Raw genomic sequence first — 22,307 nt, forward strand, 5'->3', positions numbered from 1 at the left:
TTTGGTTTGACAGTAATTGGAAACCAGTGATTGGAAGCACTTGGTACACTATGTTCCACAAAGGGCTTTTTCAATTTTATTTATTTATTTTTGGCTGCTTGCTGAGATCTTCACTCTTTCAGTGCTGCTTAAGAAAACACAAGTGTCAAAATGGTGCTGAAGTATTTTCCTAACTGAAGGAAGAAGTTTGGAAAAAACAAGAGGTCCACGTTTAGTTAACCTAAATTTCAAATTTTAGGAAAGAATCCTCTCCTTGGTTAATCTAGGGTCTGCTATTTATTTTCCCTGACAATAGAAGATGACTGTGGAGGTAATTTAATTTATAAGCATGGCTCAAAGAATTTTCTGGTTTATCCTTGTTGTATGTATTGGTTAACATCTCTTATCTGGAGTCTTATAAGAATCCTGGTAGGATCTTGCTGGATTTAATTGAGTTTAATGAAGGAACTGTTTATAGACACATGAGCAGCCCAAAAGCAACCAGACAACAGCTGGGTCAAAGGACCCATCAGAGAAAGCTATTAGTGGAAAATGAAGGCAAGAGCTAGGGAAGAAGTTTTGCCCAATAGAAGCCACAATCCTAGGTAGAAAGACAATCAAGGTCAAAAGCACTGTCTACCAGCAAGCTAGTGGGGGGAGTAAGTGGTCCAACCCCCTTTCTGCTCTTTCCCCTTCCTCTGTCCTGCCCTGGATCACAGGGGCTGACTGCTATAAGTACCTGAGTTCTCTGGCTTCCCAACTGGTTGGGTCATTTAGATTCACTGGTGGGAGATGGGAGGGAAGGGGGAAGGGAGAAGCCTTAGAGTTTTCCTCTCCCTGTCTCCTTCCCAGCTCCAATGCCTACTGGACAGGTCCATCCCAATTTCAGCTAATGCCTGGTGACCTGGTCCCTGGGCTCCAGCATGGTATCCTTTTCAACTTAGGAATGGAAGAGGGAGCATGTTCTTTCTGTTGTTAATCTCTGGCTTGGTTCTCTGTCCTACCTTTATTCATAGTTGGTCTTCACCTTTGAAACTCATCCATAGCTTTCATTTCCCTATTTAAAAAAACAAACAAACAAACAAAAAAACTAAACATGGCTTATGTTTTTGTGCTTGATCTTGAGAAATGCTTTATATTTTTAATTGTTACTTCGAATGGTATTGTAATTTTTATTATATTATCGAGAATCTATACTTGTTGTCTGTTTGGTTATTGATAGTACAGACTTTATATCTGCCAATCTGGCTGTACTGTTTAATTTAGATGCTTTAGTAATTTAAATATTAATCTTTTGTGTTTTAAATATTTCTTTTTCTTTGCATACACCGTTGGAAAAGACCCCTCAGGTCCCATGTTCAATGGTAGTGATGATAGCACACATTTTTTTTTAAATCATAATTTTAATTAAAGTGTATTTTGGAGATTTTTCCACTTCGCTGTAATGTTTGTTACCGTTTTGTAGATACGTGAATGTTCACAAATTTAGGAAGTGTCTCCATTTTTAGTTTTCTGAGAGCTTTTAATAAAAAGTTAATGTTGAAACTTCACCATTGCTTTTTCAGGACCTATTGAAATAATTACAATATGTTTCCTCATTTAATTCCTTAGTATGGTATGTTGTATAGATAGATTTCCCAATGTCAAAACTTTCCTGCATTTACTAGGAAAAATCCAGCTTACTTATGATGTTTTTCCTTTATAACTCTTTTAATTATATTAGCTGGGAGGTTTTTGATCTGTCATCTCTTTAAGTAACTTTGGATTCAATCCATGTTCACAAATGCAAAAGGGTATTTAATTATCTTTTGTCTATGTTCCATCTTATTAAGGTGTTCAAAGCTCTAGCTTTTGGTTTTGTTAATCTTTCTATTGTTTCTGTGTGTTCTAGTTCTTTAATTACTTCATTTATCTTTATTTTTGTCCCCATTCTAGTTTATTTGAATTTGTTCTATTGCTCTTTTGCATTCTCTTTCATTGTTCATTTTTTTTTTCATTATTTTTATTATGTTTCCTACTGCATATCATTTTACCTGTGGCCTAAACTTTTTTTTCCTATTTTTCACCCCTTAGCGTTTTTAGATCTTTCTTATGATTTTTCCCCTTTGTGGATGGGTTATTTACTATTAAGTCATTTATTTCCTATATGTGAAGCTTCTAGGTTTATTATTTTGTTATTGATTTATAATTTATTTCCTAATGGACAGATTATGCTAGATATCAATATTTAGTATTGATACTAGAGTATAAAGTATCTACTTTTGAAATTGATTTAGCTTTGCATGGTGGAACTCTAAATAATTCTTTGTGAATGTTCTCCATTCCAAGAAATAAATACTTGTTTGGTATCAAATTCCATGTAGATCTATATGTTAGTTTTGATATTTTTAGTATTAGTTATGCTATGTTTAGTGTTTTCTATTTTTGCTATTCTTACTTTATTTGACTCTGAGAGGGATGTGTTTAAATCTTCAATTCTAATTATCAGTATATCCATTTTTCATTTTATTTCTCTCAGTTGTTGATTTGTAACCTTTAAGTCTATTGTCTAAGGGGTACATATGTTCATGACTTTCCTATCTTTCGGTATGCTTTTCATTTTTCCAGTGTATAGTGTGGCTCTGTATCTTTTATGCCTTGAGTTCTGTTTTGTGTGATATTAACATACTCAGGTTTATGTTTGATTCATTTTCTGGGTTATTAATCTTGTTGTCAAAAAGGGACTCACTTGTATTTATTTAAAAATTTTTGAAAATTTGCGTTTAGATGTAAATGGTATGAAATAGGATCCAATTTTATTTATTTACTTTCGTTATGGAGTCAACCATCACTATTTCCCCCCACTGACCTGAAATGTCAGCTATTATATAACAAGTTTCCATATACATGTGGGTACTGGTTCTGGGATCCCAACCCCGGCCCATTTATCTATCTCTGCACCAAAATATCCAAGTCTTTCTTGCTCATTTTATAATCACTTTTACTATCAGGTAGAAAAAATTCTACCAAATGTTCTTTGGAAATATATTAGTTCTTTACTCTAACTTACAAGTATTAGAAAATTTGTCAAAATATAGAAAACCTTGTTCTTTTTTTTTTTAAATGTATAGAACAAACATCTTGATACTTTGAGGTCTTTTATTCACAAACATGTCCATTCTCCTTACTTATATGTGTGTGATATATATATAAAATTTTTTTTTAAATTTATTTATTCTGATTTGTTACACATGATGGCAGAATGCAATTCATTTCATATTATACATATAGAACAAAATTTTTCAAGAAACTGATTGTACACAGAATATTTTCACACCATTCATGTCTTGTACATGTTCTTAGGGTAATGATGTCTAACTCATTCCACCATCATTCCTACCCCCTTATCCCCTCCCTCCCCCTCCCTCTCCTTTGCCCTATCTAAAGTTCCTCCATTCCTCCCATGCTCGTCCACATGGCCATTATGTGTCTGTGTCCTCATATCAAAGAAAACATTTGGCCTTTGTTTTTGTTTTGGGATTGGCTTGCTTTACTTAGCATTATTGTATTCTCCAACTCATCCATTTACCTGCAAAATCCATGGTTTTATTGTCTTTTAATGCTGAGTAATGTTCCATTGTCTATATATACCAAAGTTTCCCTATCCATTCATCTACTGAACAGTATGTGGGTTGGTTCCATAATTTAGCTACCCATTCTCCTTATTTACTCTGGTACTCTTTAATGTTATTCATTAAATTTTCAGGATTCTCAACACAATGGTGCTTTATTTAGAGAACTGGATGAAGCCTGTTCCTACCATCCCTTTCAGGTTTTCTGTAGGGATGAAATGATAGACACATGGCAAAGGGCAACCTCCATATAAGATGCTCCAGGCCTTTACTGTTACAGTTGGTTGTTTCTAGGGACTAGAGGCAAAAGCCATGCTATAATTTGGATATGTGTATCCCACAAAGGTTCATGTGCTGGATGTGTGGGGCCAAGTAGGGAGTTGAGGTGGTGGAAGCTTTCAATGGTGGGCCGAGTAGAAAGTAAGAACAGTCCCCTCACAAATGGATTCATGCTTGCTCTTAAGAGTTATGTCTTGTGAGACTGAACTAGTTCCTACTAGAATGGGTCATTCTGAAGCAAGTTCAGCTTTCTTTACTCACTCTCATGCTTCTTCTTCCATCATGTAATGTTATCTTCCATGAGGCCCTCATTAGAAACATGTTCTTAGACCTCTAAATCTGTGAGCAAAGCAAACCTCTTTCTTTTCTGAGGTATCTAACCTCAGTCATCTTGTTATAGCAACAGAAAATAGAATAAGACAGGAACCTCATCAAGCTCAGCACAACTCTCTACTACTTGTAATAGCTCTGATCCCCATCTTACTATATCTTGGCATTTATTGTTGCAATATGATTATAAAAGTGCTTCAGGAACATCCCTTTGAAAATCCAGAAATGCAGAATTGTGCAGAGTATGTCATCCATTTTTCTTATTGTCCCAGGTCCTGTAGGGAGAATGGACAAAGGATAGAGTGTCCACCTCTATTTTCCCATTCTTTTGAACAGGAGGGAAGCTATGCCACAGGGCACAAAGCACCAGTGGATCACCATCTGGTTTTTCTCCATGTAGTTTCATCAGCCTTATAGTTAGAAGCTCTTTCCAAATGCTGGCCTTAGATAAATTGTATTAATTTTCAGCATTGTTCTAAGCTTTTCTAAATCTCTGGACTTCAAAAGTATTTTCATTGGAAGGCAGAGAGGCTAGCTCAACACCCTTTAAAATGGAAACGCCCAACTTTACCAGTTTTCACATGAAATAAATTTATGTGCTTTGGCCACATACACAAACACAACACCCACCAAATATTGGGTGTTGAAATTGGAGTTTTCATGCATGTTTAAATAAGGTCCATATTTTCAACCATGACTATTCTTTCCTTTTTATGGGCATGTCATCAATACCATGAAAACCCTAGAGGCAAAATAAGTGAAGAGATGCATGCCAGAATCACATGTGATGTTGAAATGAGGTCAGCTGTCTATAATAGTCTAGCTAAATGCTTTCCCAAGTGTAGAACATTTTGTTTTGATGAACAACTGTTGTTTGTAATTAATTATATATAATATATTATGGTAATCTAATGTCAAATTAATATTTCCATTGTTTTCCAGTACTGGTAACAATTCATCAAAATACGATTTTTTTATATATATATTCTGAAGATCCAACCAAGTTCTAGATTGAAAAAAAGAAATTCACCCTCTTCAGGGTCAAAACTTGTCTTTATAAACTCTTGCATCTGAATCTTGCCTTGTTATAACCACATACCTGCATTTTAAGAACACAGACATAGGCATTTACTGAAATTCTAGTGAACGTTTAAAACTTTGTAAACCTCATCTTTCTAATACAAAAAAATTAAATTATAAGAATACTTTTTTATAGCATTCTTCTAACATTATTGAGCCTTACATAGCATAGTGCTATGTAACACTTCTTAATAATTGGCTACTCTTAGATATTATTGTCATTATGAATTGAACAGTAGACTGAAGTTTTCTTTTGGTTGTAGGTATTCTAGAACTGTGTTTTCCAAACCAAATGATACTACCTACTAATCACCAAATCAAATAACTGAGGGAAAAGGCTACACTTAACTTATTTTGGTGAGGATTATCCTAGAAGGGACTTCGAAAATCATAAAATATGCCTGCTTTGGAACTCTTTAAGTAATAGTAGCTAAATCACATTGTGGTAGTGCTATTAGTCTTATATTGAGAATAGAAATATGCACAGCTTTTAGAAACAGGCAATCCATAGCCATGGCTTAATAGCTTCCATTCTAAACCAAGCAGAACCAGGCTTTTACTAAAACTTAAATTGGGATTTTTTTTTTCCTTTCAAGAATTTCAAACATTTAGATTCTATTTCAAATACAAAATGGAGGAGTCATTCCAATGAAGATATCTGCTGGTGGCGTGTGAATTCAGAACAGCATTCTGATGGACAGTGTTTTTCTTTTGAATGGTTTTCCTGAAGAGTGGCTAAAGCTCTTACGTATGTGAGCACCTTGTGCTATGGGAGAAGTGGAGGAAGGCCATTGGTGGCAATGTCTCCTATCTTCTGCTACAAAATGTTAAAAAATATGGATCCAAACCGGGCACCGTGGCTGGAGTTACCCCTGTAATCCCAGCAACTCGGGAGGCTGAGGCAGGAGGATAGTGAGTTCAAAACCAGCCTCAGTAGAAGTGAGGTGCTAAGCAACCCAGTGAGACCTTGTCTATAAATACCTGTCTCTAAATAAAAGTACTAAATTGGGCTGGAAATGTGGCTCAGTGGTTAAGTGCCTCTGAGTTCAGTCCCTGGTACAAAAAAAAAAAAAAAATCTGAATCCAAATATGTGTACCCTACTTATATATAACTGCATCTGCCCTTTTCATTGGAATTTGATTTAGTGATTCACAGAGGTCCTTTGATCATCCCTCCCAGGGGTCTTACCTGTACTCTTAAGTCATTTATTTAATTATTCCTACCAGCCACATGCACCTATTGCTCCTATTAACTATTGCTACATTACAAACTACCTTGAAACTAAGTGGCTTAAGGGAATAATTATCTTATTTTTCCATGATTATGTGGGTCAGGAATTAAGCCACAATTTGGTGAGGCAATTCTTGGTTAGGGTCTTTCATTGGTATTGAACTAGTCTGGTCTAGAGGGTCAAGAGGTGCCCTTCAGAAAGCCTGTCAGCTCCGGCTCAACTGGGAATTCTTTCTCCATGTAGCATCCTGTTCCTCAGGGGGTCTCTACAGCAGCAGGGTAGATGGACTTTTTAATTCAGCCCTGATAAAATCCCAAGAGACTATTTCAAGAGAACAAGGTAGAAGCTATAAGGCTTCTTTTGACTTAACCTCTGAAATCCTGCAGGATCATTTCTACCCCATTCTATTGGTAAGAATTGAGTCACAGGCCTGGCCTAGATTGAAGGAGAGGGTGGATGAATACAAGAGAAGTAAGAATGCTGCAGGCAGGGTTGATGGGAGGGCTATCTTTAGAGATTAGTCTGAGAAGCGTCTAGATAAAAACCACTCTTGAAATTGGACATAATTCCAATGATGCTGTTGTCACCCTTATAAATTGGCATTGTGAAAACTGCCTCGTTAGTCTCCCCTTTACCAATCTCTGTTGATGTCAACAGCTTGTATTAGTTATTCTGTGGAGTTGTCTATGTTAGAAGTTGATGGACCTGAGTTCATTTCAAGACCTTGATTATCACGTATCAATTGATAGAAAGTCTAAATTGGCAACACGGAGGCTCTGCTTACAGGCTGCACCCCGACTCCCATAAAGCTCTAGCTGGAATACATAGCTTGTCCAGTTTCATTACTGTATAGATTAGTCTGACTCATACTGAATAATTAACACCCATGCAGCTTTATAAGTTACTGTAATTTAGACTTTAATAATTATCATTCAGGATCTGATGTCCGATGCTGTTTAATATCGAAAGAAATTTTTCCCCATGTTCCTGCTTCAGTCCTTCTCCTTATAGTCTAATCTATTGTCAATCCTTCAAAACTCTAAGACCCATCGTGACACTTCTCTGATTGGAGCCCTCAATGGTCGCTATTAGGAAAATGCAGGGTTTTTATGATGATTCATGAGGCCCTATACGACTTACCTCTTCTTTCTCTCTCCTCTTACATTCATTCAGCATATATTTATTAAGTGCTTACTGTATGCTAAAAGAAAATATGGGAGCAAACAAAACAGAAAAAATAATTGTTCTCTGGAGTATCCCCTATGTATTGTTCACTATTCTCCATTTGTGCTGGTCTTCCTGTTGTTGGTGGAACATCTCAAGCATGTTTTCATTACAGGGTCTTTGCATTTTCTGTTTTCTCTGCTTGATCTCTTAATTCATTTAGTTCCTTATGTTCAAAGATCACTTCCACAAAATCTATTTCTTGACCACTCTATATAATGTAGAAGTCACCCCCATACTGCAGTCCCTACTCCCTTTTATCTTACCAATATTTATTACCATATGACAAACTTATATCAAATTGCTTATTTGTTCTTTATCTCTTTCAACTCAAATGGAATAACTGAGGACAGGATCTATCTATGCTTTTTAATATTATAATGTGTTCCCAAAGCACAGTAGGCTTTCAATAAGGGCTTGTTGAATGAGTTTTGGATCCAGTAATACAAATTTGTTAACAAAAAGCCAGACAGCCCCTCAGATATGATAAGCCCCCCCAGTTATATGTTTTTTTTTTTTTTTTAAAAATCTGAACTGTTCAACTGTCCAGACTAGATTTCATTTGGTATGTTTCTTCTCCCAAGGTTGAATACATTATAATCTATATTTATCTACAGTAGCCTAAGGGGAGAGGGAGTAGGAGCCCCACTCTGTGGTCCTATTGAAGCAATTAAAGTCCTCCCTTGGACTTTACTTAGAGAAAAAATGTATGGAAGAGGAAGAGGAATCTTGAGTCATCTTAAGATTTGTCATATTTTGTATTCATGCATTACTCTCCTAATTTATTCTGTTAGGCAATGAAGCAGCAAATGTTGGTTTACTTTAATTAAAAGACCTACTCAAATTAAACGAACATCATTTAAAGTTACATTAAAGACACCATCATATAGTAATTGCAACTATACAAACATAATGGAGAACTGGGCAGCAATTTTTTTAAATTTGCCATTGATAATGCCCAGATTGATCAACTTAGGCACAAAACCCCACTTATTTGTCACCCATAAATTCAGACAATGCCTTGCTATGATGCCTTGCTTCTGTAGACAGATTAATTTCAATCTTTTTCACCTTCCACTTTCAAGTTACATAGGATTTTGAGTTATTTAAAAAACATTAACTCCAAAAAGAAAAAAAAAAAAACTTAATGGTGCTGAGTTATTCCAGTATATCTAAAACAATATAGGAAAAATTATAATCATTAACCACAAAGGATATTAATGTGATTAATAATTTAATGGAAAGATCAGCAAGCTAAGGCTGCAGGACTCACCCTGTGAGTTGTTTATTTTATTTTTAGATGTTGATGGACCTTTATTTTATTTATTTATTTATATGTGATGCTGAGACTTGAACATGGTAGGCAAGCGCTCTAACACTGAGCCACAACTTCAGCCACAAGTTGTTTATTAAAACTAAGAGCTAGGAATGGCTTTTACATTTTTAAATAGTCAAGAAAAATAAAGAATATTTTATAACATGAGAATGTTATCTGAAGTTCAACTGTCAGCATCTGTAAGTAAAGTTTGATTAGCACACAGCCATACTATTACTTAGAGTTCATCTATATTGGTGGCTTCTTTCACTCTAAAACAGAGGTGAAGAGTGGCCAGAGAAATTTGGTGGTCCATAAAGGCTGAAGAGAAAAGTTCTATCTTTTTGGAAAAAGTTCTCTGACCCTGATTTAATGCATTGTTCTCCCAATTTTTTCAGGAGATCATGTGCATTATTAATTGAGGAATAAAAATGAAGTGCAGATTTTTTTTCCTCCAGGACTTTTACTCTGGACTCTAGAACAGTTTCAGGGCTCAGACTCACCTGGAGGGGAGCAGGAGGCCTCACCAGGCTTAGGACACACTGACTCATGCATGTGGAGAGCTTCACTTTGTCCTAGTCAGTCCACTAGGGTATTAATTTCTTGTGCATCGCATCTCATTCACAGTGTGCACAGTTTTTCTCAGGATCCATTCTGTTGCCATTCTTGCGATATTTTTAGTTCCACTTTTATGTTAATATGGTGCTTCAAATAAGCTAATATAATTTAAAGAGACAAAAATCCACAAAGTAATTGTACAGATTAAACAACTAGCCACGTAGAACAGATTTCAGTATTCATAAGCAAAATTGTTACTAGTTTCCCATTAATTTAAATCTGAAGGGAAATGGGTGCTCAGTCATGAATTATTCTGGGGGAAAATAAGGGGTTGGGCTTGTGTGTGGAATAAGACAGGGGACCTTGAATTCCAGTGCATTGCACAGAAACAGCAATGTTAATCTGTATGTTTGACATCTGTCACTCTGTGTCAAGTCTCAGTAAGGATTTTGACCCAAATCCTCTAAAACCAGTTAGATATGCTCCTAGCTAACTGAGTGACCCTCACTCAATCCTTTGCTTTCTCTTCTTGGTTCTTTTTAATATTGTTGTCACTTATTTAATATGAAAATGTTTTTACTTTATAAATGTCATTGTTATTTTCTTCAGGGATTAATTATCCAAAGTTTAAATTTAAAATACTTTCTTATAGCTCACATGAACAGTAAATATATGTTAAATAACTAAACATGACTTGTATGACATTTGAAGTAAGGGGAGAAAGTGGAATATTTTTGCAATCTCATTCTAAATTTGATCTGGAAGAATAGTCATTTCAGTTTTATGGATTCGTTTTATTTTTAGTTTTTCATAGATTTAGTTTTTTAGATTTAGATTTTCATACATTTAGTTTTTTTAGGCAAGCCTTTTTCTGATTAATTTTTTGGGGGGAGATACTAGAAATTTAACCTAGGGATACTTTACCACGGAGTAACCTCCCTCGCCCTTTAAAAAATATTTTCGAGACAGGGTCTTACTTATTTGCTTAGGGCTTTGCTAAATTTCCCAGGCCACCCTTGAACTTGTGATCCTTCTGTCTCAGCCGCCAGGTTGCTGGGATTACAAGCGTGTGCTACAGTGCCTGGCTTCTTAATGAAATTTTTGTTGAGAAAATTGTAAATTCATGTGTGGTTTTAAGAAATAATAGGGTGATCTCATATACCCTTTAGCTAGTTTCTCCAGTGAAAATATTTTGTAAAACTATCGCACAATATCACAACTAAAATATTCACATTAATACATTAATACAGGCTATCTATCTTTTTCTTGTTTCCCCAACTGTACTTGTAATCCTGTGTGTGTGTGTATGTGTGTGTGTGTGTGCATAGTCCTATACAATTTTACACATGTATAAAATTATTCCTGCTCTATTTTATTTTTAAGAAATTAATATTGGACAGGCATATCTTTTTTATTTTGTACTCTCAATTCTCAATGTTAAATTTGAAGGGAGTTTCTTGTAAAAAGCATATCCTTTTGTATTTCACAATCCCTGTTTCTTGACTGGTACATTTGAATCACTTTTATATTTTGGGTAATTACTGATCTTTTACTGATTAAATGTGTCATTGTGTTTATTTTCTGCTTTGTTTCTTCTGGTTCTCATTCCCATGTTCTCTTTTCCTGCCTTGCTGTGGGTTGGTTGAACATTCTCAGAGCTCTGTTAGGTTTATTTGCAGTGTTTTGGGGTGTGCCTATATAGTTTCCACTGTGGTTTCTCTAGGTTTTACCTTCTGCCCTCGTGACTTATTACCGTCTACTCGTGACAACATTTTGCTACTTGGAGAGAAGCATGGAACCTCACTTAGTTTCCCTTTTACCTTCTTCACTTCTAAAATTATCATATTGAATATTAGATGTTTTATGAATTTTGTTTCAAACATGAAATATGACTAAAAATCACAAGGAGAATGATAGAAACATCACAGAAATCTGATGATATAAATGTTGGACCTTTTCTTTTTGTCCCACAGATTCCTGAGGCTCTATTCATTTATTTTCCGATTTTCTTTTAGTCCTCATATTGTATGACTTTCATTTTTTTGTCTACAAAGTCACTGATTCTATCTTCTGTCACCTCCTCTCTTACTATTCAGCCCATCCAGAGCTTTTCTTAATTTTCGTTATTGTATTTTTCATTTTTATAACTTCCACTTGGTACTTTTAAAATAATGTCTCTTTCTTTTCTGAGATTTTGTATTTTTCCATTCATTTCAAGGGAATTTGTACTTTATTGTGAAAGCCTTTTTATGACAGCTGGCTTAAGATCCTCATCAGAGAATTCTAATTCATCAGTGGACTGGCTTCTTATTCATGTTGTTATTGTCTTGGTTCTTGATATGATGAGTGATTAATTTTTTTATTTTACTCTGGACATTTTGTCTATTTTGTGAAGAGATTTGGGGTCCTATATTTATCTTCCATGTTAGCATGCAGTTGCTCTGCTTAGGTTTATCCTGGCATAATGGCTGGGCTGTGGTTCCTGTAAGAGTATACATTTTAAGTCTCTGTGGTGGTATTTTATTCTGCATGGGTTTATCTGGTGCCATTGGGACTGCCATTGTTCCTGGTGGTGCCTGTGCACAGGGTTGCAGAATTTTTCCACATTGGGCCACCAGGTATCTCTGGGTGAGGTAGAGGAATCTAGGGCTCCTAAGTATCTTGAGCATCCTGAGGCTCCCTGGCCAACCTCTTGATGTGATGCGTTAGTTCCTACTTGGGAGAAATGGAGAGCCTTTCTCCAGCAAGGGACTTGTGGTGGCAAGATCTCCCCAGTGACATTCCTCTGTCTCTGGGTGATGAAGGGTGATCTCAGGACTGCAGAGACAATGAAGTTTCAGTCAAGCTTGTACTCCAAAGAGCCTTTGTTGGTGATGCGAGGACCCTCAGTATCTTTTGGCAGGGATGGGGAGAATCAGGCTCAGAGGAAAAGAGACTGCTTCTTCGGGTCACTGTTAGTGGGACTTAAAAACAATTCTCAGCGGGGCCAGAGACTTCCTTGGTGCTATCAGAGGACCTACTCCACCTTCAGGAAGAGTGAGCTTGCCTAGACTGCCTTCTGTTCTGTTTAGGGTTAGAAAAATGTTGGCTCTGGATCACCTTCTCTGTGTGTGTGGCGGGGGATGTGAGACCCACTGTCGCTGTGTTTTTCTTCCACGTCTGAGGTCTCAAACCCGTTTACTTTCTTCCTGCCACCTTTTAGAGTTCTTTGCCTCTTGTGCTATTTCCAGGTTTTTACTAGACATGAAGGAACATGGAGAAATGAGTCTATGCCTTCTTGTCTGGCTCCAGAGTCTTAGTCAAATAAAGTCTTTTATTCAAATACAATGGATATATAGAGAAGAAATATCTTATATAAGGTTAATTGGTGTCACCCAAAGGATATGGTCAAGCCCTTGCCTCTAGTACCTCCAAATGTGACTTTATTTGAAAATTGGGTTGTTGAAGTTGTAATTAGTTAAGATGAGGTACTTCTGTGGTAGGATGGGCCATGAATCCGATATGACTATTGTCCTTAGAAGAGGAGGAGAAGAGGCAGACACATGAGAGGAGAACGTTTGTGAAGATAGAGGCAGAGATTGAAGTGCTACAGCTATAAGACAAGGAATGCCTGCAAACCACCAGCAGTTAGGAAGAGGCAAGGACTCTCCTTTGCAAGTTTTAGAGGGCACATGATCCTCCCCATACCTTGATTTCAGATTTCAATCCTCCAGAATTGTCGGATAATCAATTTCTGATGTTTTAGCAGCCCAATTTCTGGTACTTAGTTATAGCAGCCCTACAAAACTAATGTACCCTCTATTTTGAAAATATTTTCTAGCCAGAGAAATGTGGCCTGATTATAATATTGAGCACCTGGGTCACAGGTATATCATATATATTTTTCTAGTTTACAACTGAATGAAATGGTGCCGGCCATTGTGAGCATCCATGGTATTCTGAAGGAAGGCGCACAGGACAGTGAGGTTCCTACGTGTTTCTTTTTATAACACATTCTGCCTGCACACCTACTGACTGTGATGCACAAATCCTTCATTGCTGCATGGAGACATTTTTATTCATTTCTTGTTGACTTCCGGTCCATTTTTTTTCTCTGTCTAATTTCTCCCACATTCTGCAAATTACTACTTTTCTCCCTTCTAAGTAAACTCTCTCCAGATGACCTGCCCTCCTACACATTTTATGAAATGGAGGTTCATCAAGTGAAATCTGTTCAACTTCTCTCCCGTCATCTCCCAGGGAGTGTGAAATCAACGTTGCACCTCCTCCCACTTCTTTGTGCAAATCTTTGTCTTTGAAGACAAAATTGTTTTAGGTCAAGTAGGCCCATCTGGAAAGAAAATGTCAGGTAGTGGGAAAAAAACAATTTTAGTATGCTTCCTGGCCATTTGGGACCTGTTTGTTTTTTTGTTTGTTTCATCCATAAAAGAAGGGTATGGAGTTGGATACTCTGGAGATTCCTTCCCTAATCATCTGGACCCAATTTTAAGAGATTGTCTTTGGTGATGGATAAGTCACAGGAAAGGCTATGTGTTATGGTTTAGATATTAGGTGTCCCCCAAAAGCTCATGTGTGAGACAATGCAAGAAGGATTAGAGGAGAGATGATTGGGTTATGAAAGTCTTAACCCAATGAGTGAATCCACTCCCTGGTTTTATTAACCGAGTAGTGACTGTAGGTGGGTATGGTGTGGCTGGAGGAGGTGGGTCATTATGGGGCATGTCTTTGGGGATATATTTTGTATCTGGGAATGGAGTCTCTCTCTGCTGTTTGATCATCATATGAGCTGTTTCCCTATGCCATACTCATCCACCATGATGTCCTGCCTCACCTCCAGCCCTTAAGAATGGAGCCAGCTGCCCATGGACTGAGACCTCTGAAACTGTGAGCCCTCACATAAACTTTTCCTCCTCTTGAATTGTGTTTGTCAGATCTTTTAGTCACAGCAGTGAAAGAGCTGACTACAACACTATGTTCAAAGAGATGTGTGCAAGAGAGCTGGGCAAGCCACAGACCCTCTCTTTCCAACACCCGTGCCTCACCTGCTGGTGGGTAGCAGTGAAAGGGATGAGGGGGGCACCAGAAACCTTTGGAAAGTCAGACCATATGATGAAGGCGAAGAGGTACATTTGGGGACACAATGACAGTCATTTTCATCCTCACGCTCTAGTCCTGTTTTTCATGGGAATATTACATGAGCACAAATATGAGTCACATACATGAAAAGCAACAGATGAATCCATGTCAATGATGTATTTTTATGTAACAATCTACCCCCAATATTATTATTATTGTACATACAATAATGCAAAATTAACACAGAGAACAAGCCTGCAAGTTATTAACAAGGCTTTTTTATGTATCTGTAGTGTTTTATGACTTGTCAGGTCTCTGTTGCAAAGCCTTATCTAATTCCCACAGTGATGCTGTGTGGTTTTCAACCTCTGCCCCCACCTACTTCCTAGACACGTTTGACATGTCAACATGACCCAAGCTAAAATGATACTTATTCCTTTGTATACTTCTTTTTCTTTCTGATTATTGATCTTAAAGGAAGTTGCCTTGTCATTGGTACATGAGCTTACCAGCGAGACACCCTGGACCCCTACCTCACTTTATACCACGCCTCCTCTCTAAGCCCCGTATCTAATTATTTACCAAGTCCTACTGATTTTATTTTACAAATACACCAGAATTCTAGATGTTTCTTCTCTTTCTTTTTAAATATCTCATCTTGCCAGGCTCAGTGGTGCACATCTGTAATCCCAGCAGCTTAGGAGGCTGAGGCAAGAGGATTGCAGATTTAAAGCCAGCCTCAGCAACTTAGTGAGACCCTAAGCAACTCAGTGAGTCTTTGTCTGTAGATAAAAAATTTAAAAAGAGCCGGGGATGTGACTTGATGGTTAAGCACCCTGGGTGTAGTCCCCAGTACCCCCCACCATCTCATCTTGATGTTTAAGGACACATAATTTCACGCCTAATGTATTGTCACATTCTTGTAAGTGGTCTCTTGTCTCCATGCTAGCCCCCCAACTCTATCCTCCATAATTGGCTTTCTAAAACACAAATCTGATTGTGACACTTTGCCGATGAAATTTTAATGACTTCATGTTGCCTAGGCCAGTGCTTCTCTGAGTTTAGTGTGAATTCAAAATAATCTGGGCGTCTTGTTCAAGTGCATTTATGATTCAATAAGTTTGGGGCCCCTGAATGCATCTTGAATGGGAGATGACGATGCTGCTTACCTATGGACCAAACTTTGAGTAGTAGTATCTGAGAGGTTCGAAGATGAATTTCTTAGAATGCCTTCACAAGGCATTTCTCCTGCTCTTAGCCTTAAAACCTACATCCTTCATCTCCAACCAGGCCAAGCTGCTTATCTACAATGTAGACTTCCCAGTCTTGGGATAGTCATTTGTTTTTGAAAGTGAAAATAAATTCACCTAAGCTGAAGCCTCAAATTTTAAAAATACCAGGAACATTTTTGTTTATCCTCAATCCCCTACCGGCAAAAGATACTGGGGACAAAACATCAAGGTCTGGCCTCAGTATCCATTCTGCCCTCTTGTGGCTTTTTTCCAAGTGAATTCAAGGACAAATTTCAGTCTTTGCAGATGTTCATGTCTGTTGATTACTTACTGTGTCAGAGCATTGCCATTTTCTCTTTTTAAAACATTTTTATTTGTTCCTTTTTAGTTACACATGACAGTAGAATGTATTTTAACGTAGCAAATGGACATGGAGTATAACTTCCCATTCTTGGGGGGTTGTACTTGATGTGGTGTGACACTGGTCATGTATTCATATATGGACATAGGAAAGTTATGTGTGATTCATTCCACTGTCTTTCCTATTCCCATCCCCTCCTTCCCTTCATTCCCCTTTGTCTAATCCAGTGGGCATTGCCATTTCCAAGTCTCTCTCTTTTTTTTTTTTTCTCCTTGTAGTTGTTGGTATTTATTTTCAGAGGTCAGATACTCAACTACATTATGATTAAATAAGTTGACTCTGAGCATTATTAAAAACCTCATTTGGTTGTCAAAATCAGAGCCCAGCCTGAACTTAAGCAAAGAGGAGTAAACCCTGACAGCTGCTGAGGTCAAGGTTAAACACTCAGCCCAAGCGAAAGATAGGTGCAGGAGGATTCCCAACAGTAGGAACTGGTACTTGAACTTCCTCCCTCTTTCTCTCCTTGTCTCTCATGGAGAAGGAGGGCTATTTTTACCAGTTCCAATATGAAAAACTCAGGGAAGAACTTATGAGTAATCTACTGTAGACCAATCATGCAGGCAATGAAGGACCCTGGCTGCTTCACTATGGCCATTTGGAGAGGAGGGGACAGTGGCATGGTGGCCAGGAGGAGGCAGGGCACTGAGCACCCAATACGGCAAACATCTGTTCACCACATCTGGAGAGTCAACTACAGTGTTTCTAGGTTTCCACATACATTAATATTTGGGATTCATGAAAAAGAAATTAAAATTCTTGAGACTTTCCAAAATTACAAGTCATTCTTAAAACATTTCCAACATTCTTCATATTCTTGAAACTTAATATTATGACTGTCTAGATATATTTATTAAGTATTAATATTAATTGTTTAAAAAGAAAAAAGAAATTTATAAGCAAGGGCAAATGAATACAGGGTAAATGTATCATAGCAAAACTTTGATTAATTATAACCTTTCTAACTACAAACCTTAATTACCTAGAGATTAAAAAAAAAGAATATATATATATATATATATATATATATATATATAATTGACAAAAAGTCTATTCAGAATCTAACATTCTATCTGCCTTCCTAAATTGCATCCAAAATAGTATATGGTGAAAAATATGTTCAGAATGAACAATTTTAAATGCTGAAATGACTCAAATATATTTGACTAAAATGAGCCTATTTTTTTAGACTTTTTAGTAAGGTAAGAAAATGAAAAAAGATAATTCAAGTAAGAATTGAAACCAAATGAAAGCTTTATAGCCAGAAGTATTGAATAAAATAGAACAATTCAATTTCTTTCTTTCTTTCTTTTCTTTCTTTCTTTTCTTTCTCTCTCTCTCTCTCTCTCTCTCTCTCTCTCTCTCTCTGTACTTGGGATTGAACCCAGGGGCACTTTATCATTGAGCCACATCCCCAGATCTTCTTATTTTTATTTTGAGACAAGTTCTTATTAAATTGCTTAGGTCCTCACTAATTTGCTGAAACTAGCATTGAAATCATGGTCCTCCTGCCTCAGCCTCCTAAATTGCTGGGATCACAGGCAGGCACCTCCGCAGCCTGCTAAATTTCTTCACATTCTGGTTCACTGAGGCTTCTTTATACCTGAGTTCCCATGTGGAACTTGGAATGATCATATCTTAGGAGCTTGTAAGCCTTGTGGATTTGCGGTGAGTTATGGGGATTACCAATATCAGATTTATAGACCTGCTGAACCATCCCTCTGAAACCCAGCCTTCCAATGGATACAGCTCTCAACTAAGCTTCTCAGGGGCTTGGGAAATTTCCATTTGAACCAAGCTGTTAGTGTGGTAAATGGAGTGCTTTGGGAAATTTCCATGTTGTGGCGGGAGGATCTGATATCTGATTTCTTCTACTGCATCCTGTAGGGTACTCTCAAGTACAGTTTAGGGTTATTTGAGCCTTCTCCTTGGACTTATCTCCCCAGGCTGTCTGTCTCAGCTCCAAAGCTGCCTTGGCAGGTGGTTGGTTTCACAGGCTTAAGGTTGCAACAGCAAGGGAATAGCCCATTCCAGAGCTGCCCAAAACTCGGATGGTCACCAAGAGAGAAGCACACCCAGCCTTCCTCTGCTCAGCACTGCAGTGCACCTACTGCCAACAAGGAAGACCACAGCATTCAGGCAGCTCACATGCCATCAACAAGGAACCTTTGGAAAGTGCTAGAAGTCTGGAATAATCTTCATTCCCAACTCATATTGAAACCAGAAACCCAGAGAAACTCAAGTGATTTTCAACTTTCCAACTCCTTTCACATAGAAACCAATATTTTAAAAAGTTAAAAAGCAAATGTAGACAAATAAAATAATCACCCAGGTAATTACTACTGGGAGAGGGAATGGAGGGAGAATGGGAGAGAGAGAAGGCAGGGAGAAAGAAAAGAGGGAAGATATAAAGGAAGAAAGGTAGTGTGAAAGAGGAAGGAAGGAATTTATTTCCCAGACCACAAGTACAAAGCTAACTATGGAAGGGATAAAATATAAAAATAATAAAGCAGCCCTTGTGCGGAGTGGGGAACAAGGCCTTTCCCCCGGAAACCAGTTCAGGAACATCCTTCGCTGATATTTAAAACTTACCATTAAATCATAAGATTATTACTATCATCAACATAATTTTAAAAATGATGATGGCAGTGAAGCAACTATTTTAGGCAAGTCACAGAACAACACTGCTTCCATTTCCCACTGTGGCTGCTGTTAATATAATGCTGGTGTGGAGGCTGAGGCAGGAGGATCCTTTGAGCTCAGGAGTTCAAGGTTAGCCAGTATAACACAATGAGATCCTGTCTCGGGGGGAAAAAAAAGTCTGGAGTCTGAGGGTGTAGAATGTGTGCACCACAAAAGAAATCTCACTCTAATATTGTATTATATTAATATTAATATAATGTATTATATTATATTATATTAATTATATTATATTGAGATTATATAGCTGATGCAGGATTTTTGCCATGTGGGCAGATTGCCCACAGATGGCATGTTTCTGAAGAAGAAAAAAAGAATGAAGTTAAGCTGAGCATCTGTTTTCAACTGAAAACATTCTTTTGTCTTTTATATGCAAACTGAGTTATCCTGTCTGGATGATCCAGTATTTGACTCAAAATCCATCTTGTTTCTTCCACCCAGGTAATTACTACTGGTGCACCAACCATATCCTCTTAGATTCCCTAATTTCTGGGCACCCAACCAGTAACCAGTTGTGGCTTTTCCCCTGTAGTTTTCTCTGGACCCCAGGGTCTACCTGATCTATGCATGTGGCAGAACAGGAATGCCTAGGAGATAAACAACTCCCGAGACCCACCTCAACAAGATGAGGATGATGGTGGGAAAATGCCCCTTCTGTGAAATGTGTTCTACATAGTTAATCAGATTTGCCCAGAGGAACTGGCTACCAGTTTTCCACCTGCTGAGATTATCTGCTAAATAGACTCTTGAATCACATGCAGGAAAACCCAGGCTAAGACAAGCACCAAAGGCCCAATTTTATTTCCTAACCTTCCTCTTTCATCTCTCACACTCCTTGCAATTCCCAACTCCAATCACCCTGATCTACAAGTGTCAGAAGAACTTTAGCCTAAGGTGGAAATGGGGCACTTAATTGTCATATTCTCTCTCCTGGCTGGTACTCACTCCAGCCCTTTCTGTATCCTATTGCACAGCTCCATTCCTCCCTCACCCTGACCCAGCTCTTTCCCTGCTACATGCAAACCCCCATTCCTCCTCCTAATGTTAATCATTGCTAATTTATATTCTAAAATAAAATAAAATAAAGCCACATTGATAAAATAACAGATGGAAAAGATAGGTACATATCAGCTTCCTGCAGGCAACCTTTCCCAATTCATCAAGACTAGAATTTCTAAGGAACATCCGGAAATCCAGACATTTCCTTTGATTGTTGCAGTTAGGATAAAAGTAAGCAGAACAAATCTCTGATTCTACACCCACCACCCACTCTTCCCCCACTCGAAGATATTAAATAGTTTGAAAGTACCATTGCTTTAGCTCTTAGGATATATTGCTTCTGTTATTGCTTTCTATTTATACCTTCAGACCAACAGTTCTTGGAACTGTTCATGCGTAAATCCTAAGCCAACTGCAACAATTCTGAACAAAACTGACAGTCCTCTCTGGATTCTCTTATTAGGAAAGTCTTTAAGGCAAAGATCTGGGTAAGAAGAATGTATTATTCATTTCTGAGCAGATACTCTATGATCTATACCAGGAAGAGCTATTTTTTCCCTTTGATTTAACCTATATCTTCACTGATGATCATCCTTTAAACGTTTTCTTCAGTGGGCCAGGGTTTTGTTCTGATCTGCATTTACTCTTACCCCATCATGTAAGTCCCCGGTTTGTGTAATCTTGGAGTTTTCCAAGAAATCAAGTCCCCAGAACTACCACCTGCATCACACACAATGGGGCAGGAATTTAAAAAGCAGATTCATTCAGCCACCCTAGGATGACTTAATGCCACATTGGAGAGAGGCCCAGTGATTCATATGTACAGCTAGGAACCACAGGTTTGGGTGTTCAAATATGCAGGAGGGTTTAGATGATAAAGCTCTGACTTAAGTTTTCCTTCTCTTTCCCAGAACTGTATTCATGGCATTGACCTCATTAGTTGGCTGTACAGTGCTAAGCTAATAAACTGTTATCCTGATGCCTATTCTGAAAGTGACAAACACTTATGCTAATCCCTTCTGCTGAAAAGTAGAAAATAAAAAAAACAAAGAAAAATTTTGTTTCCAAAGAGGAACATGCACCCCCCCATTTTGTAATAGAAAAAATATGACGTGTAATCATAATGCAAGAGGGGCAGAAGCAGGGCTCATATTTTCCCTATTTTGATGGACTTTTCCCTTTGGGATCAAATCTTTTAGGGAAGAAGCTCCAATTTCCTGACTCAGATACTAGAGAAATATCAAAGAGGTTAATTTGCATTGATATTGGGAGAAGAGTGTTCTGGTGTTTTTATGTTTTTCTCTTAAAATCGGTGATCATGTGTTTTTGGTGATATCTTCAGTTCAAATCTCGTGTGGTCTTATATAAACGTTCTTGGGTTTTTCTTTTTCATCTGTCAAGAGGCTGTTAAGTACATTCAGTCTCTTTAGAAATAATCATTGTTTCCTGGCCCTGGGTTTGGAAGGATTTCCAAAGAAGATGACAGCAGCTTGGAACAGAATCACACTTGGCATTGCTATGACAGGATTTGTTATAGGCATATAGAGTGTGGTTCGGCTCCAGGAGGAGGGGATTTTCTTCTGGAATCCCATAGTGAATGTTTGTGGAGGTCAAAATACCACTATAGACAACATCCATGATTCTATGGAGTAAATAAACACCTTTTCCCTGAGTAGTGAACAGGTTAAGGGTTCTGCTGATCTGTGTAAGAACAGAATAATACTAATGTTTTCTTAAAATTCTCAGTTTTCAGAACCATGTGCAAAATACACATCTTTTGATGAAGAGTTTCACATTTGCCTTTGATGAGGGATGGCAGCATGTGACATTTTCCCATAAAATGTTTGTGGTGTTCTCTGGCTGTGGCCCCATGTTCCTACACCCATTTGTGCAAATGCTATTGTTTGTGGTTCGGTATTACTGGCCATCGTCTGTCCGTTCTGGTTTCCCAGGAGTGGAACTTAGTATGGGGATTAATTAACGGGAATGTGACTGCTGAAGGGGCCATGGGCTCTCTGGTCCTTTAGATGGTTTTTCAATCTCCACTGACTTTTGAGCCTGATAATATGTAGATCCCAGTCCTATAGCTCTTCCTCTCTAATCCTCACCGAGATTTTACCAGGTTGAACATTCTGAAACTACTGCTTTGCCACTTCACAAGCTCAATACCAATGAATCATACTTTGCAAAGCATTCCTGTTTATGAGTCATTGAACCAACAAGCAAAAATTTAATTTTTTCTACATTTTAAATGAACCCCCCACGGAAGACCAG

This window comes from Marmota monax, unplaced genomic scaffold (assembly GCF_021218885.2).
Source record: "Marmota monax isolate L192 unplaced genomic scaffold, Marmota_monax_Labrador192_F-V1.1 WCK01_AAM20220418_F8-fsc01357, whole genome shotgun sequence".
Taxonomy (NCBI): Eukaryota; Metazoa; Chordata; class Mammalia; order Rodentia; family Sciuridae; genus Marmota; species Marmota monax.